Genomic DNA, 7,251 nt, shown 5'->3' with positions numbered 1-7,251 from the left:
ATTTTTATCTCTTCCTTCTTAATGCATCTTTTACTTATTCATTAAACAAGTATTTCACATCTTTCATGTAATTCTCAGCCTTAACCTTTTGTTGCCTCTCACATTTATGACATAAGGTAGGGATAGGGACGAGGGGTAAGTGTTTCCACAAGGAAACCAGCCAGGGCTTTATTTCAGTAATCCAGGTGTGAGATTGTAATGGCTTGGGCTAAAGTGGTGAGTGAGAATCCAAGTTATATTTCAGAAGATTGACCAAGAGTCCATATGGAGGTTATAAAAGACGGAGGGGAGTAATGATGCACCAGGTTTTTAGTCTGAACAATTGGAAGAATGTAGTTATGTTAACTCAGGAGCTAGTTTGTTATGAAATACCAGGAGTTCAGCTTTGGACACTGAACTTCATTTCCATACCAAACTCCTTCCTACAACTGTACTATTTGTCCCCATTTAAAAAATTCTTATTAGAGAAATTGTAGACTTACAGAAAGATTGTGCACAAAATACAGAGTTCCCACATGCCACCCTACTATTAACATCTTGCTATAGTGTGGTACATTTGTTACAATGCATGAAAGAATATGTTAATAATGGAACTATTAAATATAATTAATTTTGTTTACATTAGGGTAAACAAATATATATATTGTTTAAAATAGAGTGTTGTGTAGACTTATGTTTTTCAATATTTTTATTTTAGTTGCGTATATTACCAATTTCTCCTTTTAATGATGTTCAAGTGTATAATTCAGTGCTGTTGATTTAGTTCACAATGTTGTGCTACCATCATCATCATTCAGTATCAAATTTTTATGTTCAATCCAAATAGATTCTCTGTAAAATTTAATCATTAGCTCTACATTCCCTATCCCCACCGTAGATTCTGGGTCCTACTGACAGCTGCATTTTTGAAATGACTATTAAACATCCAAAAAGAGAAGTAAAAATGAGCTATTGGACATATGGCTTTGGTCAGGGGTGAGAACCAAGACAGAGGTAAAAAACCCGAGTCATTATGTATAGATAGCATTTAAGCCTCATTTAAAAAAATATTCTTCAGGGACCCACTAATTGTCTACCAATTTTCATCCCTTTCTTTAGAAAACTTGTTAAAAAATATTTCATCTCCTAAATCTGCATTTGTTTGACATCTCCATAAGACCATGAGTTCATAAAGTTCAGAAACTATTTAATTCTAAGTATCTGCGATACCTAACATTGCACCTGACATTTAGTAGGTGTTTTATTTTTTCAATGAATTGATAAGTGGTTTTGCTTCTCTCAAGACTTTCAATCCCATTAAATGACATGTGGATTATGGAGTCTTGATCAGAAGATAGTTCTGTTTATTGATAAAATTTCTTATACTGCTTTGAGCATACATATTTAAAGTTATGCCATTTTTATAGGAATAGAACATTCATTAGCATAATGGAGCAGAACAATGGGCTTCTGATGTTAAAAACGGAAGATACAATTTTAAAACAGTCTGTAAAGAGATACAAACAGCAAGGTGAATTTAAATACGTAGACAATAGGAAGAAAATTTAAACCCATCACCAACAGGGGTGAATATGATTACTTTACCAGTTTCTGAAAACCCTGGTAAAGTTTATGGGGATGGGTGATTGTTTTATGTCCCATTTAATTTCCCTTCCATCTAGAGTCTGTAGTCAACCCTAGCCTGGTTCAATAATCTTCTGCCATTGATACAATTCTGCCTCTAGTGGCATCTAGTGTAGAATTAGAGGATGAGTTCATATAATCAATCAATATTTGAGGGGGATGCTTTAGTATTGAACACTTATTAAATTTACCCAAGATGTAAAAGATGTATCTCTGTGTTGCAGAATACCTTCTCTAGTGCTATTATGGTAATATGTGGCTGACATTCAAACCCTACCCTTTTCTCATGTATGGCTCAGGTGTGTACGATTAGTTCCCGCTTTGCTGTTGACTTAATTTTCCACTTTAATATTCTACTTTTACCTCCAATTCTCTGATAGTCACTTTCCCTGTGCCAGGACTCCTTTGTCTGTCTTGGAATCAGGGGAGCTTCTTCCTGCAGTCAGATCCACCTAGTGGCCACTGCATTGGGTCATGGTCACCCGATTAGTCTACATCCCAACCACTCTCTGGGATAGCCACTACTTCAAGGACTTCTGCTTATTCTAGGCTTAGACCTTTGTAGATACTGTTGCATCTGAATGGCCCAGTCTTACCCAGTATGATTAAACTATTGACTCCTCATCATTCATAATCTCAGTTCAAAAGTCACCTCCATAGATATTATCTTCTTAATAACCTCCTTACATGTGGCTTCCTCCCACTTCATACCACTGAAGGTCACTATATTATATCATATATATATATATATTTTTTTTGCGTATCCTGTCTGGTGGGGGTCACATTTCACTTTTTTCCCACATGACTATCCGGTCATTGCAGCTCCATTTGTTGAAAAAAACTTTTTGGTGGGAGGAGGTAGAGTGCGTGGGCTGGGAATAGAACCCGGGTCTTCCATAGGGCAGCTGAGAATTCTACCACTTAACTACCCTTGTACCGCCCATTTTTCATTCTTTACAGTAGGTTTACCTATTGAATGTCCTGAATTTACCTATTTTATTTCTTGAATTTTCCTCTGGAATGTACATAGACCTTTTCTTTTTTTGCTATTCTCAGCACCAATAATGACTGATCCACCTAATAATGACAGGATCAGTGTCCCTAATTCTTGGTAATGTTAAAGTTACCAACAGATCCTTCATTTTAATATTATCTGGATAATTGCTCCATGGTTTAAAGGGACAGATTTCCTATTCATGATTTTTATTGAGTGCTAGATTATAGAGCATTCTGTATATATGATATCTTCTCTAAAATTTTTAAATTAAAATATTAAAGTGTAAAAGTAGCCATTTTCAAATACTGTTGTATATAACTGAGAAAATCTAATCAGGGATTGTTTAAATTTGAGGTAAAAGTATGATCTAATTGTTTCCTTTATGATAAACCTTTAACATTGACAGATACTTCTTACCCTATTGCTAAAATTCTTTATTACTCACCAATAAAAGCCTAAGTAACCTTAATCCCCCCTTAGATTCAAGTATCTTTCAGGGTTTGAATAGGCTCCTCTTTAGCTGTATTACTTCAGGATTTTGGGGGTGTTTGCCACGCATTAAATTAATAAATAAACCCTCTGTCATTTTTCTTTGCATGGGCAGGCACTGGGAATCGAAACTTCTCTATTTTATCCTTTTCTAATATTTTATATGCTACTGTCAGTATTTTAGCACAAAGAAGTAATCAAGCATCCTCTAACTCCCTGGCTTCTTTTTCTCCTTATGGCAAAGCAGAAAACAATGAGAGAAAGCACAACCAAACTGAATAAGTGTTATTGTGGCCAATTTTTACATATAGCAAACATTTTTCCTGATTCAGTTCCTTTACTTGTTCATTTTTCTGAGGCTTTAAGTCAATCATTGTAGAAAATCCTAATCCATATCCAAATTTTGAGTCAAGATACAGCTACTGATCTTCTCTATTGCCTGTTTTCACATAGAAATCTGGCATAACTGTCTTTAAAGGAATCAGAATTTCTCCTCCAACAGTAAGAAAACTATAAGTAGATAAAAAAATACAGAGCTTTTAAGAACACAGAAAAATGTCCAAAATCTATTTTAGTGGAAGTGGATTGTAGTAAGTTCCTCAGTTTGGGGATCTATTTCAATCTAAGTCAGTTTATGGAACACCTGCATTTGCTTTGAAATAAGTTGACCTGAGTCACTAGTAGACCTCATGATTTTTATACCATTGATGGGAAGATATTTCATTATTGTGGTGGCTTAATGTGCTTCAGAAATAGAATCTGTTTTTAGTTTGGGCTTTAGTTATAAATGTATTGAATGAAGACTTTTGCTTTAAAATAGTAACTTTGCAAGAGTGAGATTCTTGTTAACCATGGTATGTTAACCAAAGGTAGACATAGTTTTCCTGTAATAATTGCTTCCTGTGAAAGAAAAGTAAATGTAGTTTCATTCTCAAGCAGATGCTAGTAGAAGACCAGCAGCAGTGAAACCAATGACCATGGAAAGACTTCAATATTGATGTATTTTTATTATTGGATGGAAGGATTAAATAAACTGGCAAGGTATTGAAGACTAAACAGATCAATGATTCATTGAATATTTTTACTAAAGCTAAGTGATTCAGATTTGAAAACCATACTTATAGTGGGTGATGTGGTGTTTTCTTTTTGCGGTCAGAAGGTAGGAATGCATAATCTGAGGTCTGAGTAGGACTGACCCTGAGTGGAGTTGATATTTCCCTCATCAGAAATGCTGGGACATATCACTCCTGAGGATAAGCTGAAGAATCAAATTACATGACCCAGCTGAGATCAGAAGAAGATACCTTGTCTCTTCTAGTATAGCTATTTTGCCATAAATATATGTTGAGGGTGATAGGCTTACTCTGGGCAGGATACAGGCTGGGGACTGTAAATTATACAGCTATAAAACACTGCTTGGACAGGTTTGGATTTTGACCTGTGAATAAAATAAAAATTGTAGTATTTGGAAGTCATCCCTGTTACAATGTTTAAATTTCCCATTTAGTTTCATTTGTCATCTTTAGAGAATGAGGGAAGAATCCATGACTATAATTGAAGAAAAGACATAGGAAGAGAGGCTCAAGAGTTCAATCTGTCTTAGGTGCGAGATGATTTCATAGACTCTTAGAAATAGAAATATGCTAGAAAACTAGCTCACTGCCTCCTGAGATTCAGTGAGGCTACTGCTTTTTTCCAAGCCACAAATCTTATTTATTTTTGAGCAGCGCCTAGAACTCCGTACTCCTCTTTTCCATCTCCATGCTTCTCTTTTCCATACGACTTACTGCACTTATTAATACTTCATTCATTTATACTTCCACTTAGAAAAAAGTATTCCTGTGACACAGATTAGTTTATATACTTCCTAGATACCTATGAGTTGCACAATGAGAGCAGATTCATTCTATGCATCTTTGTTCCCTCAAGGGCTAACAAAGTTCCTGGCCTGGAACAGAAGATCTTTGTCCAGGTAACAAACCCAGTGACATTACTGGTATATCTTCTGAACCTTGTATATATAAGCACACAAAAGTAGGCCCCCTTACCACAAATCATAAACCATATCATGCGTTCAGAAGATAAAGCTTTAAGCACAGAAATTGGTGTAGAGATATTAAGGAAGAAGATTTCTATGACAATTTCCTCTCTGAAACCCTATAAAAACCTTTGTTCCCTATGTGGGCATTTTCATAGGCAAATCCTAACCTTTTGAGGTTCATAAAATAAACAGGTTTGGCCTGATGGAGAAAAAGGAAAGAAAAGAAGAATTGCTCATCTGTTTGAAGGTAAGTAAAGGAGACTAACTTCTGGACTCTAAACCCATTCCATGATTCAAGGCTGACATTTAAAATATGCTGGCAATTAAAACTGGATTATGCAACTATGTAAATAACTAAAGTATTAGTAATGATAATGAAAATACTGCTAATAATTTTTTCACTTTAAGGCCACTATATGCACACAGTTATATATTGTTTAAAAATTAGAATACTAGAATATTAGTATTGAATACAGTACTAGTTGGAATTTATATGTCTACAATAGAACAAGTCCTCCTGATTTCTCAAATTTTGGGCAAAACAGCATCCTAAATATTGGAAAAAAGTAAACATTGTCATGAGGATGCCAGTTTTGGCCAGGAATGGTAGTAGTGTTCAGGGCTTGAAGAAGAAGAAAAGAGTCAAGAAATTAAGCCTTCTTTTCTCCTTGAAATTCTGTATCCAAACTGTGGATTTCAAACCAAATTCCCATTACTAGTTTCTATGTCATCCTCCTTTAGGACTGCAGAGGTCCAGTTGCAGTTGTCCTCATCACCACACTTTCTTCAGAAGTCTCTGGATTCCATGCTTGATTTCCTGGGTTCGCACCCCATACACAATGGGGTTGAGGGCTGCGGGGATGACATGGTGGGGGACATTGAGCAAGACTGGCACATCAGGGGAGACCTTCTTCTTAGCCACATGAGTGAGGACGAAGACCAGGAGGATGGTGCTGAAGAAGAGGATGAGGATGAAGTGGGAGCCGCATGTGCTTAGGGCCTTGGTCACGGCACCCTGTGCCTTGAGTCTCAGCACCACTCGCAGTATGAGGGTGTAGGAAAGGAAGATAAGTATGAGGTCAGACCCTAGCAGTGTCCAACCTCTGGCAAATTGGAGAAGGCGATTGATGGTGACATCATCACAAGAGAGTCTTGAGACAGACATATTGGCGCAGATGCAGTTCTCAATGACATTTCTACCACAGTAACCGAGTAGGGCAGAGAGGATGGGAACAGATACAGTAAGAAGGGAATTTCTGGCCAAAATAAATATGGCGCCTTGACTACAAATTGATCAGTTATGATAGATGGATATCTCAGGGGATGACAGATGGCTACATAGCGGTCATAAGCCATGACCATAAAAGTGCAAGACTCCATGGCTAAGAAACAATTCATGATGTACATCTGGAGGAAGCAAGCAAAGAAGCTGATGGACCTGAGATCAAACCAGAAGATGGCCAGGACCTTTGGAATAACAGTGAGACAGAGCACCATGTCTAGCAGGGATAGGAGGCTGAGCAGGTAGTACATGGGCTGGTGCAGAGAGTCCTCCAGCCAGATGGTGACCAGGAGAATGACATTGGCCCCCATGGCCAGGAGGAAGAGGAGGCTGAGAGGCAGGGACAGCCAGAGTTGCCAGCTGGGAGACCTGACAAAGCAGTTCAGAAGGAAGTATGATACCCCCGTGGAGGTAGAACTATTTCTGGAAGGTGTCATCTTGTGGCTTTTGCTTCTACAGATTTCCTTTGGTGATCTGATAAATTAGGATCAAAATTAGCTTCATAGCCCAATTAAAAAGTGGGCAAGAGGATTTGAATAGATATTTCTCAAAAAAAGCTATAAAAATGGACAATTGCACATGGAAAGAAGCTCAACATCATTAGTCATCAGGAAAATGCAAATAAAAATACAATGAGGTACTACTTCACACCCACTAGGATGGCTATTATTAAAGAAACAGAAAATAATATGTTGAGGATCCAGAGAAATAGGAGCCCTTACACATTTTTGGTGGGAGTGTAAAATGGTGCAGTCAATGTATAAAATAGTTGAGTAGTTCCTCAGCAAGTTGAAAGTAGAATTATGATATGACTTGGCA

At 37.1% G+C, this 7,251-nt stretch overlaps 1 pseudogene; it reads right to left on the bottom strand.

Annotated features, from left to right (window-relative positions):
- Nucleotides 1-5,922: 5,922 nt before the first annotated feature.
- On the bottom strand, nt 5,923-6,869 carry LOC143643606 (olfactory receptor 56A3-like; annotated as a pseudogene).
- Between the last annotated feature and the right edge of the window lie 382 nt (nt 6,870-7,251).

This window comes from Tamandua tetradactyla, chromosome 8, assembly GCF_023851605.1.
Source record: "Tamandua tetradactyla isolate mTamTet1 chromosome 8, mTamTet1.pri, whole genome shotgun sequence".
NCBI lineage: Eukaryota > Metazoa > Chordata > Mammalia > Pilosa > Myrmecophagidae > Tamandua > Tamandua tetradactyla.
The sequence above is the reverse complement of the archived record's forward strand: the minus strand, read 5'-3'. Positions and strand labels throughout refer to the sequence as shown.